At 39.0% G+C, this 18,461-nt stretch overlaps 1 non-coding gene across 1 annotated transcript; it reads right to left on the reverse strand.

The window, feature by feature from the left end:
• Nucleotides 1-18,132: 18,132 nt before the first annotated feature.
• On the reverse strand, nucleotides 18,133-18,239 carry LOC112781671 (small nucleolar RNA R71). The gene has a single exon (XR_003192433.1). It is a non-coding gene; the product is annotated as a small nucleolar RNA R71 (small nucleolar RNA).
• Nucleotides 18,240-18,461: the final 222 nt, after the last annotated feature.

Raw genomic sequence — 18,461 nt, forward strand, 5'->3', positions numbered from 1 at the left:
CCGAACAGTCAACCCAGAATCACGGGTGTGTGCAGGATGTACTTGAGTTCGCGGATGCACACATTTGTTGTGTGCGCCTACCTTCTGCGTGTGCAGGTGTAGTTCTGCGAATATTTACTGTCTGTCGTTCGCAACATGATGTGAAACCTTTGCTTAGTGTCTTGGTTGACTACTGTAGTCGACGCTGCGTCTTCGCTGCATTTTCTTGTTCTTAGCATGTCTTCTTGTTATTAGCATGCCTTTTGCGATGACTGTCCTTTTGAGATAATGAAACTTGTATTACTTCACCATCAGAAGGATAAAAATTGTTGAACGGCATTACCGGATCTTGCTTCTCTTATTGTTAATTGATTCCGTGCAGGAAAAAACAAAGGGGGGGGGGGATGCGACACAAAAAAACAAAAATATTAAAAAGAAACAGAAAACGGTTCATGCAGGCTATTGTTGCCCACCTATGGCCACGCAAACATCAAACCAATGTTTAATTTTATTTTAATTAAAGTTATTATAGCTAGTTAGTTTGTTGTATTTAACGTTGAACTTGGCAAGGGAGTTCTGGGTTTAAGGTTTTTCAGTTAAAGTTTACCTCACCGCCTCTATGGGAGGATGCGAAATTAAACCTCGTTCAACATCGATGAACCGATAACCATTTACCTAGTTAAATATTCTACCCGGGGGCAACGGCGTCTAGCCGCATACATGGATACACTCATACACTGTATACCACGGCGGGAAGACTTTACACACACCGGATCATACACTACACCCCGAACACACACAATGCTGTCCTGCAATAGTCGGGTACAAAGAAGTTTTATCTCAACTTAAAAAGCTTCAAGAACTGCAACACCTCAAAATCTACTAGGCATCGAACACACGACACACGGGATATGTCGTCGGAATTTTCCATGGTCCTGCGGGTTGGACAGCTGCTGGATCAGCATATCACGGGAAATCCATGAAACAACGGCTTCACCTCCAACCACGGTTGCGCATACACCTGCTGGAAAAATTTTCTGCAACTCTCGACTGCCCCGGAAGCACGCACTGTCTCGTATAATTCATGTCCCATGCGGACTAGGTGGTCGTCTTCGTTCTCGTGACACATCAACAGCAACGAACAAATGTAGCGTGCTTCAACATCGCCCGCCGTGGCAGCCTCATTCAAACCTTCCATTCCACTGACATCGTGGCCAATCCAGAAGAAGTCCATCATCGCTGACCGAAACATTGCAGCCGGATTGTCGGTGTCCGCGCAGCGATATAGGAATCTCTTATAAGGACGATCAGCATAATACAAATAGGACAAAATGGGAAAGAGATTCTGGATCCGACCTGACGCAACCATCGATGCTATTCTCACCCAAAGAGCAAGAGGAAGAAGGGTTAGCGGAGAATCACACTGGGCGGATACGCGCTCCTTGATTCTGTCCTTTTTGCCCTTTCTGCCCTTTCTGCCATTGCTGGATGTTCCGGCCATTCTACAAGTGCTCAAAGGGTTTTGTCTAGGTCAGTGTGGGTTGACGGGATAAAGGTGTAGCTGAGAATATTCATGAGTGGTGATGACCACGCGCGAACCAATGTTGATATAATTATAGTTAATATAATTATTTATTTTACAGAGTGGCAAGTTATCAATGGCATCCACAAGTTCATTCGGGGAGGGATCATTCTCCTCGTAATATGAACAGTAAATAAGAACTCAAAGGATCTATCTCTTCTCTATTAGGAGAAACTAATTTTAGTCTTGTGGTCTCACTTAATTAATTAATTAAACTAGTTAAAATTAATGTAATTTTTTCGTTCAATAATATTATATAAATTTATAAATTTAAAAATAATTCACTATTAAAAGATATTAATGTTGAAAAATTTCGTATGTAACAATGATACACAGTATAAAATTCCAGATTACACGAATTTATAAAATTATTTAATACAAAAAAACACAATTGTTAATATAAATCATTAATTAGATAGAAATTTAAGTATTTAACCTAATTAGATATGATATTTATTAATAAGTTAATTATGATTTAATAACTTAAGTAATAATTATTTAAATAATTAATATAAATTATAAAATAAATTGAGATATAATTATTTAATTAATCAAAATTTTATATAATTGTTTATTTTTATAATTATTTGCCAAATGGCAAGTTATTATTGTGCAACAAGAGTCCCCATTCAAAGGGACCCTCCCTTATCGATCCAAGAGCAGGAACTCCAAGCAATACTCACTCGATGAGTTGGTTTCTCTGTTTTTTTTTCCTGACAAGCACAGTAACAGGAAATCCACATCATAACCGTTGGAGTTGCTCTTCTTGTTAGGTTTCCATGACACTTCAATAATTCCTTTGACTGATGCCTCTAGAGTGCTCTGCGAAGGAGTTGAATGCCAATTGTAATCATTACTATTAGGGGCGATTGACACAACTGTCAAAACTGCTCTGGAACTCGAAAAATGCGTCAATTTCGAGTTGCGGATTGCCTCGTCAAATTAGCCCACTCAAGTATATTGGTTTCCTGAGGCGTGTTACTTGTGTCACTATATTAACGATTTAAAGTACAATATACAGTAGCATTGATAAACCACTATTTTATGGTTTAGCTTGTGTTTAATTGAGTGATTTTTATCAACTCTTTACTCACTTATTCATATGATTTGCATGGTTTTATATTTTCCTCCCTAATTCTGTGCTTTGATTAAAAACATGCTTCTTCGGTCTTAAATTTCCTATGTTTAATCCTCTCTTATTACCATTCAATGCCTTGATATGTGCGTTAAGTGTTTTCAAAGATTACAGGGCAGGAATGGCTTAGAGGATGGAAAGGAAGCATGCAAAAGTGGAAGGAATACAAGAAACTGAAGAAATTGCTAAGCTGTCCAGCCTGACCTCTATGCACTCAAACAGTCATAACTTGAGTTACAGAAATCCAAATGATGCGGTTCTAATTGCGTTGGAAAGCTAACGTTCGGGGCTTTAAAATGATATATAATTTGCTATAGTAGCCATACAGCTAAGTGACGCGAACGTGTGCTTCACACGGACGCATCGCAATGACGAAAAACCAACGTGTTTGAATTCGCAACCAGCGAATTCTGAGCTATTTTTGACCCAGTTCTCGACCTAGAAAACACAGAATAGAGGCTATAAAGTGGGAGAATGCATCCATTCATCAAAAGAACAACACATACAACATTCATAATAGACAATTTTAGGATTTAGATGTAGTTTTAGAGAGAGAGAGGCTCTCTCCTCTCTCTTAGGTTTTAGGAATTAGGATTCATCTTATTTTATGATTATTTCTTCAATCACAGGTTCAATGTTTCTTTATTTTATTTTCTACTTTTATTTATTCTATTACTTTAATTGTTATTTATCTTTTCAATTTGGCTTATGAACTTCATGTTAGAGTTGATTTCTTTATTTAATATAATTTGAGGTATTTCAGATTTAAGATCGTTTTATTCTATTTATGTTATTGATGTTTTCGATTTATCCAAATTATTTTTATTCGAGTAGATTTTCTCCCTTTTTGCTTTGGTTAAGTAATTGGTGACACTTAAGTTATCAAACTCAGCAATTGATTGGAAATTAGGATTGCGGATTGATTTGGATCATTCTAAAGCTAGTCTTTCCACAGGAGTTGACTAGGACTTGAGGATCAAATTAATTAGTGTACTTGACTTTCTTTTAATTAGTAAGGGTTAACTAAGTGGGAGCAAAATCTAATTCTCATCACACCTGATAAGGATAACTAGGATAGGATTTCCAGTTCTTATACCTTGCCAAGAGATTTTTCTAATTTTTAATTTATCTTTTCCTTGCCATTTAAATTACTTGTTCCTTATTTCAAAAACCCAAAAATATATCTTTTTCCATAACCAATAATAACCATACTTCCCTGAAATTCCTTAAGAAGACGACCCGAGGTTTAAATACTTCGGTTATAAATTTATTTGGGTTTTGTTACTTGTGACAACCAAAGTTTTTGTATGAAAGGATTCTTTGTTGGTTTAGAAACTATACTTACAACGGGAAATTATTCTTATACATTTTTTTACTAGCAAGAATCTAATCGTCAAAATGGCGCCGTTGCCGGGGAATTGCAAACGTGTTCCTTATTATTGGTTATTGTAAATATTTACTTTTAAATTGATTTTTTCGAAAAACAAATTCAGATTTTTATTTTAAAATTTTTTATCTTATCTTATCTTAGTTTTAAATTTCAAAATTCAAATCTTTTTCAAAAATCATATCTTTTTCAAAATCTTATCTTATCTTATTTCAAAATCAAATTTCAAATTTCAATATTTAAATTCCAAAATTCAAAATTCAAATTCAAAATTTAAATTTTAAAATTTAAAAATCAAACATTTTCAAAATTTAAACCTTTTTAAAATCTTTATCTTATATTGTTGTCAGTGTTTCTAGTTTTAGGAGTTTATTTTCATTAATTTTTTTGTTAGTTTTTGTTTTTATTTTCTTTTACTACTATGAATTCTCACACCTCTGGTTTCAAGTTTGGTTCCAATGTTATTGCAAGGAATGGAATTTATAATAGGAACATGCATCAAGGTCAAAACAATCAGAGATGGACGGAGCCACGAGGATCTGATAAACCCTTTAGGCAACAACACCTTCCAAATTACCATGGACGACGACCATTCTACAATGCATGTCGAGACAATAGTATTGGTGGACCCTTTCGTAACAACCAACACCCACCAAATTACTACAGTCAAGAGCCATTCCGAGGTGCATACCAAGATGATAGATATGGTAGACCCCCTTACCAATAAGTCCCACCATATGCTTATGAACCACCTCCTCAACACAACTCTGGACCACCATACTCACAAGCCCACTACTACCAAACACCATCACATGATTCTAACCCTTATCCACCATATCAACCACCATATGAGCCATACATAGATCCACCCCAATTCCAACCCAGTTACTCCCGAGGACCACCACCTCCATATACACCACATCCATATCTATCAATCCAAGAGCCTTATGATCCTACTTATGATATCCGAGCAGAACAAGAGTCAAGGGATCGTCTCAAGGAAACAATAGATCAATTTCAAGCAACCCTGCGTCAATTGGACCGAGCGGTAAACCAAATAGCACCCGAAGCTTTCATGGCTAAAGAATCTCAAATTGAGAACAAGGAATTGAAGTGTGCTGTGCAACAAGTGGAAAAGATGGAGAGTGATGAACCACCCTCTTATCATAAACCTTTCCTCCCAAGTAATGAGCCCTCATATCCACCTCAACCTTCAATGCATGACACTATTGGTGTTCTTCTTCAAGGGCAAAGAGAAATGAAACGGGGAGTACTAGAATTCAAGACTGCCTTCACCGAGGTAGTAAATAAATTAGCTTCCCAATATCTGAGCACTCAAAGTACTCCCATGGCTACATGTGGAGAATCAAAAGAAGAGCGTAGCATGAAGGAGACACTAGAAACTCTGGTGGACAATGAGGAACATGGATTTGTATTGGAACAAGTGGAGGAAGCCATAATAGTTGCAGAGGAAGAAGTGGTTGAAGATTTAGGAGATGTTGAACCTCCATGGGAATCTAGAATTGTAGAGTACTCCTCCAATAAGATTGAAATTGATGTCAAGAAGGCCAGTGCACAACCTCCATGGCATATTCCTTATGAAGACTTGGATGGGATAGATCAAGAAGTAAGTTTTTTTTTTAAATGAAGAAAGCTCAACACATTGAAGTGGAGCATGAACAAACAAGTACAGAGATAAATAACATAAAAATATACTAAACCGCCTTCATCTCCTACAATGCCATCAACAACCCAAAGGATTACCGCTAGTCCATTCGTTGTAGCTCCAACACGTCCTTTGTTGTATGAACTCCACACCTGCTTCTTTACGATTGAAGATTCTGCCATTACGTTCCAGCCAGATGTTCTAAATTACTGCAAAGAATCTAATCAGCCACTTCTTCTGCTCTTGTTTGTTATAGTGGTAGCCAGTCCACGTCTCAAACATTTCTTTCATGGTTCCAAGGATGGCCCAATTCCTACCAAACGACTTTAACCAAGTGCACTAGACCTGCCAAGTTAACTCACAGCGAAGAAACAAGTGCTGAATAGATTCTACCTCCTTATTGTATAGGACACACATATTATCAGTCTAATTGATTATGCCTAGCCGACTCAGTCTTTCTTTGGTATTCACTCTCCTAACTAGCACAAACCATCCAAAGAGCTCAACTCTCGGAGGCACCACTCCTCTCCAAATGGAGCTTGTGAAACTATAACTCGTGATCTCGTCTGTCAGAGTCTCCGATTGTACGACCTGCATAAAGGAGCGTGTAGAAAAGACTCCTTTGTTTTCAAACTTCCAAACCACATTATCCTCCCTCCCAGCTACGAGTTTCATTGGTCTTATCCTCTCATGGAGCTCATGGACAAGATCCAGCTCCCATTGGAACAACTCCCTCCTCCACTGGAAGTTCCAAATCCACTCTAGCCCATCCCAAAACCCACAATCCCCTATCACAACACCTTATTGGTTTGAAATAGAGAAGAGTCTTGGAAAATTTTCTTTCAGAGGTCCACCTTGAGCCCAGTTATCTTCCCAAAACCAAGTTTTCCTTCCATTTCCTACCTCCATCGCTAGGCCACGAACGAGTTTTTGTCTTATCCTTTGGTCCTTTATGTTCAAAAGACATATGTCTTTCCAAGGCCCTCTTTTCACCGGTAAGATCTACTCTGATAACATTACATCCGGGTTCAAATTGTGACACGAGCATACAACCTGCTTCCACAACGGGCAGTCCTCTTTTGAAAACCGCCACCACCACTTAAACAAAAGCACTGTATTCATAAGCACTGCATCCCTAACCCCCAACCTCCCAACGTTTTTGGGTGCCTGGATCATCTCCTACTTCACTAGGGGTATACCGTGGTTCCCATCCTCCTTACACCACATAAAGCTCCTCTGTAGCGGAATCAACTTGTCAGCAACCACCTTCGGCATCTTGTACAAACTGAGGTAATACACCGGTAGGCTATTCAGCACCGACTTGATGAGGACCAACTTACCTGCTTTGTTTAGCACCTTCTCTTTCCATAGGCTAAGCTTCTCTTCCACCTTCTCTATGATTGGTTTCTAAGTCTTTACCAGGCACAGATTTGCTCCTAAAGGAATCCCGAGGTATCTAACAGGTAAAACAGCTTGCTTGCATCCCAGTAGGCCACACATATGATCTACCCATTCCTGCTCACAATTTACCGAGATCAGATTTGACTTCTCAAAATTTATGCTCAGCCCAGACATAAGCTCAAAACACCGCAACAGCCTCTTAAAATTCACAATTGTCTCAATCTCTGGAGGGCAGAATAAAATGGTATCATCTACAATTTGGAGATGTGACAGTTCAATATGATCACTCCCGACTAGTAGCAGAGCAATACGTCCGTTTCTGACAGCTTCCTCCACCATCCTATGCAACACATCGACCACAAGCACAAACAGAAGAGGTGAAAGAGGATCTCCTTGTCTTAGGCCCCTCTCCATGTTGAATGGCTTGGATGGTGACCCATTAACCAGTACTGACATGGTGGCTGTACTAACACACTCCTTCACCCAATTCCTCCATCTGTGTCCAAACCCCATCTTCTGTAGCACAATTTCCACAAAACTCCATCTGACTCTATCATATACTTTTTGAAAATCCAACTTAACAATAACCGCCTTCTCCCTTTTCGTCTTAAGCCAATGAACCGTCTCACAAGCTATGAGCGCGCCATCATGGATTTTCCTGCCTATCACAAACACCGTCTGAGTCTCTCCTACCAAACCCGGCATGACTGATCTCATCCTTCTAACCATAACCTTTGAGATCACCTTATATACACACCCAACCATACTAATCGGCCTAAAGTCCTTTATCTCCTTCGCACCCACAAATTTTGGGGCTAGCGTCACCCACGTGACATTCACATCCGATGGTAGCTTAGTACTTTGGAAGAAGTCCATCACCGCTGCAGTGAACTCTTGACCAATTTCCTCTCAGCATTTCTTGATGAAATTCATATTGTATCCACACTGCATCTCTAATTTCCTCCACAGAGGGCAACACCTCTAAAGCTTCAGCTTCTTGTCTCTCAATCTGCTTTACCAAACCATCCCGAATACCAATCCGTGAGGCATATTCCTGTCTTTACAGATTCTTATAGAACCCCCTAATGGCAACCTTTATTCTTGCCTGATTTCGCACAAGCCGCCCATGAATCATTAGAGCATCAATTCTGTTATTCCTTCTTCTAGTTGAAGCCACTTGATGGAAGTACCTAGTGTTCTTATCCATGTTTCTAGCAAGCTTGGACCGAGACATCTGCTTCCAGTGGATTTCCTTCCTCACATACCACTTTTCGCAATATTTCACCAACGCTCTCCTCCTGGCCTCTGTCGTACCATCATAGTTTCCATCACCAACCAGGTTGTCAATCTTTTTTATCTCATCCTCAAACCTCATTATTTTGTTATCCATGTCGCTAAAGTTCTCCGTGTGCCACTTCCGCAGTGGTACCATCAATGCCTTCAACTTACGTGTGAACTGAATATCGCCCAAGCTTCTCCATTCATATTTTACCATCCTCAAGAACCCATCATGCGTAAACCAGGAATCCAGACTTCGGAAAGGTCGAGGGCCCTCTCTCCCTTTGATGTCTTCCACAATCAACGGGTAGTGATCTGACAAGTCCCTCGAACCACCTTTCAATCGAATATAAGAAAACTCCTCAACCCATTCGACACTGACCAGAATCCTATCAATCCGACTACAGGACCGACCCCTGAACCACGTGAACTTCCTATCAGTAAATGGTAGATCCAACAGCTGCATGTCATGCATCCAACTCTTAAACTCCTCTGCTGATGCCGGCAAACTAGTCACCCCTTTATGATCTTCAACATGCAGAATCTCATTAAAGTCTCCTAACAAGCAGACAGGAACCTGACATAAACCTATAATGTAGCTCAACTCTTCTCACACCACCCGCTTTTTCTCCCTCCCATGTGCCCCATACACCAAACAAAAAGCACAAGAAAAATATACATCCGCAATTGAACTCCTTGAATATGAAGACTCTTCTCTGATTGAGTCTGAGAATAATGTGGAAGCGGAAATCCTTAGAAAAGGGTGGACGGGAGTTGAGTATGCTTTGTCAAGAACGTTGGAGACTTCTCCACCTAGGTTGTCGTCTACTCCTTCACTTGAGTGGGTAAAACTTATCTCTGTTCATCTTCCTATCCCACTTGAGTACGGTATTCTTGAAACGAATGGCCAACTCAGGAAGCTTTGTGGCATAAAGCATAAGAGGAGACTGTTTAGTGGTTGGAGTTGCAAATCAAGGCTCATCAAGGTTGATATTTCAAGAGCTAGATGTAAGGGCTCAACTGGTGATAATTTGGCTAGATCTAAAAGAAGAGTTTGGTACTCCGTAGAGAATTCAGATTGCCTGCCACCTAGTTGGAACACTAATGATCAACAAGAAGACGGGTGCAAAAGCAAGGTTTGGGACCCCAAAATTCAGTCTAGAAATCAACACTCTTGGGGTCTTGTCACTTGCTTTAACCTGCTTGAAGGCTTTCTGCGCCTAGTTTGGGACCCCAGAGGCTGTTGGAATTCCAAACACTGGTGGAGATTTTTGGATGAATTCAAGCACAAGCCACCATAACAAAGAACTCCCCAAATGTCCAACTTAAGGACTTTAACCAAAAGTGCTAGGTGGGAGACAACCCACCGTGGTATGATCGTTCCTTTTTCAGTTTTATTTCGTTTTGTTTGTTTTTAAGTTTTATTTTATTCTATTATTGAACCTGGAATTATTCACATCATCCACATTAGCATTGTATATTGCATACTGCATAATTGCAAATATAAAAAAAAAAGAGCAGCACGCGACGCATCCGCATCATAGGTGCATTCTGAAGAAAAAAGAATTGAACAGAAAGCCATGCGAAAGCGTGGCTGGAGGCGTGCCTTAGGCACAAATATGACCACGCGACCGCGTCATTGATGCGTTCGCGTCGTTTGCGAAATAGCCTCCCCACGCGTCCACGTGACCCACGCGAATGCGTGGCCCTGTGAAATCGACGTAAATGGGTGTATGGCAGTAAGTTATGATGGAGTGGGGCTGGAACCATGATAGAAGCACAAGTCCTACCACGCGAACGCGTGCCCCACGCGTCCGCATAATTTTTAAAAGAAAGGCCATTCACGCGTGCGCGTCACCCACGCACACGCGTCACCCTGAATTTTGGTAATATGCGTTTGAGACAGAGAGTTGCACGAACGCGAGGCTGCTCTTGCGCCACTAGCACAAATCAAGTCATGCGTCTGCGTGACCGACGCGTCTGCGTCACTTGAAAATATCGCAACTCACGCGATCGTGTGACCCACGCATCCGCGTCGCATGCGACGCACAGTTTATCCAGATCAGCGCCAAAATTCCTATCTTTTCTTCTCCAATCCTACTTATCTTTCTATTATCATTCTTTCTTCTTTCTTCTATCTTTTCTTATTCTTTCTTCCTCCTTTCTTAGTTTCTTTTTAAGCAAATCTTTTTAACCTCTCATCCCTCTTCACTTCCATTCTATTTTATTTAATTTATTTGCATACTTTCATTCATTATATTTTAATTTTGTTCATATTTTTATTTTTTTTTCTAAAGTTATTCTTTTTAAATTGGTGTTACTTGTTCATATTCAGCTGTTATATCTTTTCTGGTATTATTTTGGTGCTTAGTGACTTGTTTTCCACTGTTGGGTAATATTATTTAAGTCAATGCTCATCTTTCATGATACTTGTATTACTTTTGCATTAACATGAGCTTATACTATCTTACACTACCCACACTCTTTTTCCCTTTGTTGTAATTTTTTGCACTATTGATATGCCACGTGCTTCTATTATTTTCTCACTTGCATGTTGTAGCTACCATGTAATTGAGACCCTCATTATTTGGCATTAACCCACCCATACTTTATTTGTTTTCTATCTTTGTTTCTGGGTTACTTTTCTTTTTTTCCTCTTCTTTCAGGATGGCCACCGGGAAAGGAAAGGAAAAGAACTTCTATATGGAGTAACAGACAAGTCTGTCCGCACAATCTCTAGAGAAAAGCATCAGTTGTAGCAGCCCGTCCACTTGCACATCTCAGCATGCACCGAGGACGGTGCAATCTTTAAGTGTGGGGAGGTCGATACCAATCTCCATGGGTTAGTTATTTTCTTCTCAATACCAATATTTTACTTTATTTGTTAGTTCATTGTTGCATTTGTACATTTAACTGCATGATTGTTTGATTTTATGCATTTAGTTACTACTTGGTTGAAGTAATATTCTCTTTTTCAAGAAATTTTTATAGTATTTCACTAATTTAAATTGAAAATTTTTTTGTTAAACTTGTTTGAAGATTGTAAATTGGAACATGGTTTAAAGCTAAGAACACACAACCCGTGAGATTTTGAGCTTATTTACATGGTTATATTATTTAACCATAAATTTTTATTCTTGTGTGTTTTCTTCCCTATGATTGCAATCTTTTCTTTGTTCCATACTATATGTCCATTATTTAGTGTATTTACATGTTTGCATATGACTGAGGCCATTACTTGTTTTAGCTCACTTCTCCCAAATAAGCCTACCCTTTTATGTCACCCTTATTAGCCACCTTGAGCCTCTTAATCCCCTTTTGTTCTATATTTTGCCACATCACTAGCCTTAAGCAGAAAAACAAATTAAACATTCCCAAATTGAATCTTTGGTTAGCTTAAGATAGAGATTGTGTATCAACTAAGTGTGGGGAACCGTGGGAACTTGGATGACAAGATATTTGGAATTTGGGTACATACTCATGTGAACTTAGAAAAATTAAAAATCCATGTGCATTGACAATGTTATGTTTATTTTTATGCTACCAAAAAAAAAATAAAAAACATAAAAAAATAAAATAAAAATAAAAAAAGAGAAAAAAAAAGAAAAAAATCCAAAAAAAAATATTCAATAATTAAGTAAATAAATAAGGGGGCAAAATTACCCCAATATTAAGTTTAATAAAAGATCAATGCATATGTGATAAAATTAAAGAAAAGTTGATACATGAGTATGTGAAATATACAAAAGTGAGAATTTTGGGTAGCCAGGCATGATTTTAGAGTTATATAGAGTATGTGTGTATGTTAGGTGAAAGCTTAGGTTAAAGATTCATATTTCAGCTCACTTGGCCATACATATATCCTCACCCTTACCTTGGCCCCATTGCAACCTTGAAAAGACCTCATGATGTTTGCATTAGTATACTAAATATTTGTTGATTGGTTAGATGAAGAACAAAGTTTAGAAAGAATGACTAGAGAAGAGTAGAGAGATTAACCCTAGACACTTGAGAGTTAGAGTGATATACACCATCAGTGAGGGTTCAATGCTTGATTCTATGTTCCTTGCTTTCATGAGCTGTCTTCTTACAAGTTTACTTGTCTTTTATTTTATGATTTGAATTAGTGGAATTTGATTTATATTTGTCTTGGAGAACTTGTTTACTTTTAACCAAGTAGATAGAAACCTCTTAGCATAAAAGTTGCATTCATATACATAGGTTGCATTTCATACATTTTACCATTCCTTTTCACTCCTTTATAGCTTTTCTTGAGCTTAGCATGAGGACATACTAATGTTTAAGTGTGGGGAGGTTGATAAACCACTATTTTATGGTTTATCTTGTGTTTAATTGAGTGGTTTTTATCAACTCTTTACTCACTTATTCATATGATTTGCATGGTTTTACATTTTCCTTCCTAATTCTATGCTTTGATTGAAAACATGCTTCTTTGGTCTTAAATTTCCTATGTTTAATCCTCTCTTATTACCATTCGATGTCTTGATATGTGCGTTAAGTGTTTTTAGAGATTATAGGGTAGGAATGGCTTAGAGGATGGAAAGGAAGCATGCAAAAGTGGAAGGAATACAAGAAACTGAAGAAATTGCTAAGCTGTCCAGCCTGACCTCTTCGCACTCAAACGGTCATAACTTGAGCTACAGAGGTCCAAATGATGCGGTTTTAGTTGCGTTGGAAAGCTAATGTATGGGGCTTCGAAATGATATATAATTTTTCATAGTGTCCGTACAGATAGGCGACACAAATGCGTGCTGACGCGTTCGCAGTGACGAAAAACCAGCGTGTTTGAATTCGCAACCAGCGAATTCTGGGCTATTTTTGACCTAGTTCTCGGCCCATAAAACACATATTAGAGGCTATAAAGTGGGAGAATGTATCCATTCATCAGAATAACAACACATACAACATTCATAATAGACAATTTGAGGATTTAGATGTAGTTTTAGAGAGAGAGAGAGGCTCTCTCCTCTCTCTTAGATTTTAGGAATTAGGATTCATCTTATTTTATGGTTATTTCTTCAATCACAGGTTCAATGTTCCTTTATTTTATTTTCTACTTTTATTTATTCTATTACTTTAATTGTTATTTATCTTTTCAATTTGGCTTATTAACTTCATGTTAGAGTTGATTTCCTTATTTAATATAATTTGAGGTATTTCAGATTTAAGATCGTTTTATTCTATTTATGTTATTGATGTTTTCGATTTAACCAAATTATTTTTATTCGAGTAGATTTTTCATAACCAATAATAACCATACTTCCCTGCAATTCCTTGAGAAGACGACCCGAGGTTTAAATACTTCGGTTATAAATTTATTTGGGTTTTGTTACTTGTGACAACCAAAGTTTTTGTACGAAATGATTCTTTGTTGGTTTAGAAACTATACTTACAACGGAAAATTATTCTTATAAATTTTTTTACTAGCAAGAATATAATCGTCAAGCATATATATGTGGTGTCCAAACACAAAAAAAAATGAAAAATTGTGGTCTAAACCAATAATTAATTATTCCCGTTCAGATAAAAAAAATGACTTCTCGAGTCATCTTTGATTGCACGCAAATAAAATTAGGGTACTCATATGAGTGATTGCTAAATTTCCTTGACTACTCGAAGCCATGTTGTGTTGTCAAATCCTAAGGTTCTTGTAATTTGTAGCGGAATGAGTGTTAGCAAATTTTTAGTTTTTCCTTCGTTTTTTTTATCAGGTTAGAATCATTTTTCCCCTGTCATTTATCAAGATGATTTTATTTTTATTTTTTATTTTAATATTATATTATAACACATACAATGTATTTACTATTTTTTTAACAGACGGATTTAATTTAGCCATTTTGGGCCGAGGCGTGTGATCGAAGTATCGCCTATACAGTGCGACTAGTGTACTATATACGCCCCCCGCATTTGGACACAAGATGGTTCTCGGTAACAGACGATACTCCTGGATAAAAAAACACGAACAAAAAAGATCAATGCCTCAGGATTCAGGAGCAGAACCAACCAAGATACTCGATGTGGACGACCTCGCGGAACTGTCGATCAGCGAGATGTTCAGCCTCTTCCGCGGGGACGAGAAAAATACGGATTAGACACTGTTTGAGGCTGCCATGGTCAAGAGGGAAGAGATTCTCAAGGATAAAGTTGAGACGCTCTGTGAACTACTAAGTGTGTCGAAGACGGCGTATCTGACCGTCGTGGTCAAGTTGAAGGCGAAGGAGTTACAGGTCTAGGAGGACGAGCAGGCCATGCATGGGATGCACGTCTTGTTGTGTGAAAGGGTGAATGACTTCAGCACGGCCATGCAGCAGCTGGAGAAATAGGGAGGTGACCTGATGACGAAGGTTGAAGACCTTCGTCACCGAGAGCAACTTGATTTTGCAAAGTTGGATGCACTGGGGGTGAGGGTCGCGGATACGGAGGAGGGGAATAAATTCCTGAAGTGGCGAAGGAGCCTATGATCTCGCGCAATCGGCAGAGGGAGACAACTAGGACGATATGTTCACCAACATCGAAGAGGCTACGAGAGGCGTTTGACTTGGCGTGCATGCCCGTGAACTCTCTTTCGTTGTCCGTTATCCTTCATTGCCTTAAGGAACTTCGCTATTTGTATTTGTGTTTATGTATTTGGTGTTTGATCTTTTACTTGGTGTGTTGATGCTCTCAGTTTAGGGTGCATATGCGTCGTGAATGAACTGTTTTGATGTGTGTTCATGGAAGAAATTAAACATCGAGGACGTCCTGGTTAGCTTAAAATTATGAAACAATTTGGAACACATTCCGCATCGGCGGGAAAGCACCATGGCATGAATCGTTTGATGCAAAGTACATTTAACTTACGACACTGGGAATTAATCTACATTGCTCCTTCTATTTAAATCACACTTGTTTATTTTGGGAGCATTCATGCTAGTAGAAGAGAGTCAACCTAAAAAAAGAGAAAAAAAAAACAAGAAATTTGTCAAAAGAGTACCTATCGCTGCTCAATATCGTCGAAACGTAGCCAGGAACTCGCAGACCTCGTGATCGGCCAGGCACCGGACACACGATACGCCTGAGACGTCGTGAGCATCACCCATGATGCCTCGTGTAGGGCACATAGGGGATCGACAGGTCACGGGTTACCTAGGGTTTGGATGTGTCACACCGACCCAATGCTCTGCGAGGATGTCCGTGAAGATCTCCCTGCACCTGTGGACATTCCTAGTTGTAAGGATAACTTCAAATAGATCGACGCCGCGTCTCACGTCGTCGCTGTCTTGGTGGTTACACAGTAGCAGCATGGAACATATGTAGCCGGCCTCCACGCTGCCCTCTAATGTAGCCCTGGTAAGTAGTTCTATACCGACATGACGTCGGGCAATAAAGAAATACTCATGTAATCTGTCCCAGAGAATTGCATTCAGATTCCCCGCATCGACACACTAATCTACGAACCTTCTGTCCGCCCAGTCCCGGTACCTTAGAAAGGAAACCAACGGTATGTTCCACACCATGGCATGCTTGTATATGACGGCCGACCGCCCGACATCCAGAAACACCTTGCAAGTGGACTCGAAGTTGAGAAGGTCTTGTATCGAGTTGTATGCGTGTGCACACGTCTTTGCGTATGCACAGGTGGCCGCACATGCCTTCATTAAAATAGCACGTGACTCGCGATTTCGGTGGTTCGGAGGCCCATTTCTGAAGCCATTTAGCTCATAATGAAGGGAGAATGAGGACCATACCAAAGGATATCATTAGGGTAGCTTAGGAGTAGTAGTAGTGAGCATTAGTATAGTTTTTCTTTAAGGTTTTCATCATCTCTACTAGGGTTTATACTAGGGTTTTTATATTCAAGTGCCATTTCCATTTTTTATCTTGGATTTTGCTAGCTTCCATTATAAGTATCTCTTTGTTTCTACTCTTTATAGCTACATTGTTTTTACTCTTTCTTATATTTCAAGTTATAGTTCAATTCTACTTTTCTTTTGCAATTTCAATTTCTTGTTGATGAATTTGATAATTGATGATTGTCATATGCTTTCTTGAGTTGCTATTGTTGATTGAGATCATCTGTTGCTTTTAGTTTCAAGCATTTTCTCATTTTTCCCATGTTTGGTGTTTTTGCCCGCCAAGTGTTTGACAAAATGTCAATTATGATTTTGGGCTAGTTTTCTATCTCTTGGCTTGGGAAAAATGAGCAATTGGGTTCCTAGAGTTGGAATGTCCAATATTTTGTGTCAATTCTTGGATTGTTAATTGTTCTTGTTCCCACTAACGCTAATTTGTTACTACGGTAATTAGCAAGCAATTTAGGATTTGTGGGTTAAGAACACTTATGCTCATTTAACTTACTCTCCGATGTGAGGGTTAATCAAGTGAGATTAATCCATTCTAATTGTCATAGTTGTGGTTCCAACAAGGAAAGGACCCTTAGCTCATCCCAAGCCAAGACACCTTTTATGCTTTAAATCCTTCATACACATTTACATTGATTCCTTTATACCTTACTTGTCTATATTTCATAGTTAGTTTGTTAATTCCTTTATTAGTTTATTTATCACAATTTTGCATGTTCTTTTATTGCTTTATATGTTTATCTCTTCATTGAAAACCCCATGAGCATCACAACCAAAATTGTACACGCATTGGTCTCAAGTGTCCTTGGGAGACGACCCAGGAATTAAACACTCCCGAAATTGAATTGGTTTTTAATAGTGACATCTCTTTGAATTCAAACTTTGATTGTGAGAGGTAATTATTGGTTTAGGCTATGCTTGCAACGAGACTCTATATTTTTGTGAAATCCTAAACTGACATTAACCGCTCCGTCAAGTTTTTGGCGCCGTTGCCGAGGACTTCACTTTAAGTGCAATGAGTTCTGTAATTTTGGTTGTTGTAAATATGTGAATAGTGTGAATACTTGGTTTTTGTTTGCTACTTGGCACTAATTTGTAGATAGCATCTCTATCTTAGCTAGTTCTAGTTGCAGTAATTGTTGATTGTTAAGTTGGGTTTTGTGTATTTGTCTATTATTGTTTTGCTTTTCATAATTGCATGCTTTTATTGCTTCCTCAGTTGAATGACACGGTCGCTTTCAGACTCGAGCTTGACCCCTTTTGGTCCAGAAATAGAAAGAACTTTAACTCATATTAGGCAAGCTCGGTGCCAGCTAGCATTTGTGAATAGTGAATCGGGCTTGCTTGAAGAGCACACCAATTCATTATCACCATCAATCCGTGACCATCATTCTTCAATTAACGAGAAAACTTTATATTCATCTGCGGGGAGTGCTGAATTCTCTTTGAGTGACTCAGGTGACAATACCATGGCGGATCCACCTCGTAGAATCACCTTAAGGGAAGTCAGAGCTCCTGATATTAACTTGCAACCAATACAAATCCGGTATCCGGCTTTGGATCCAAATTTTGAGCTCAAGAACGGCATGATAAACTTGCTCCCCAAAGACAGTGGATTGCCCAGAGAAGACCCTCTTAAGCATCTTAACGACTTTCAAGTTGCATGTTCCACTGCGAGAAGACATGGTGCGGATAAAGTGGCTGCTTTGGTATTCACTTTCCCGTTCTCTTTGGAGGAAAAAGTGAAAGAATGGTTCTATACTCAACCGAGAGAGGTGATTTCTGATTGGGACTTGCTGCGTAAGGAGTTTCTGGAAAATTTTTACCCATCAGAAGACAGATAAGCTGCGAAAGAAAATCTCTTGCATTGTGCAAAGAGATGGGGAGACTCTTTATGAGTACTAGGAGAGATTCAAGAAGTTGTTGGAAGCTTGCCCTCACCACCGTATTGACGAGTTGGTGCTTATTTGCTATTTTTGTCAAGGGATGAACCCCAAAGATAAGCTTCTTCTAGATGCTTCTAGTGGAGGATCCCTCACCAAAAACAAGACTGTCGCGGAAGCTTAGGAGATCATAGCGGATTTGGCGGATCTACTCAACACTCAAGGGTGAGAAATCCACAACCAAAAGCTTTAAGTGAAGTTTCTCCTTCCGGAGATGCCATTTTGACT

This window comes from Arachis hypogaea, chromosome 19 (genome assembly GCF_003086295.3).
Source record: "Arachis hypogaea cultivar Tifrunner chromosome 19, arahy.Tifrunner.gnm2.J5K5, whole genome shotgun sequence".
NCBI classification, from domain to species: domain Eukaryota; kingdom Viridiplantae; phylum Streptophyta; class Magnoliopsida; order Fabales; family Fabaceae; genus Arachis; species Arachis hypogaea.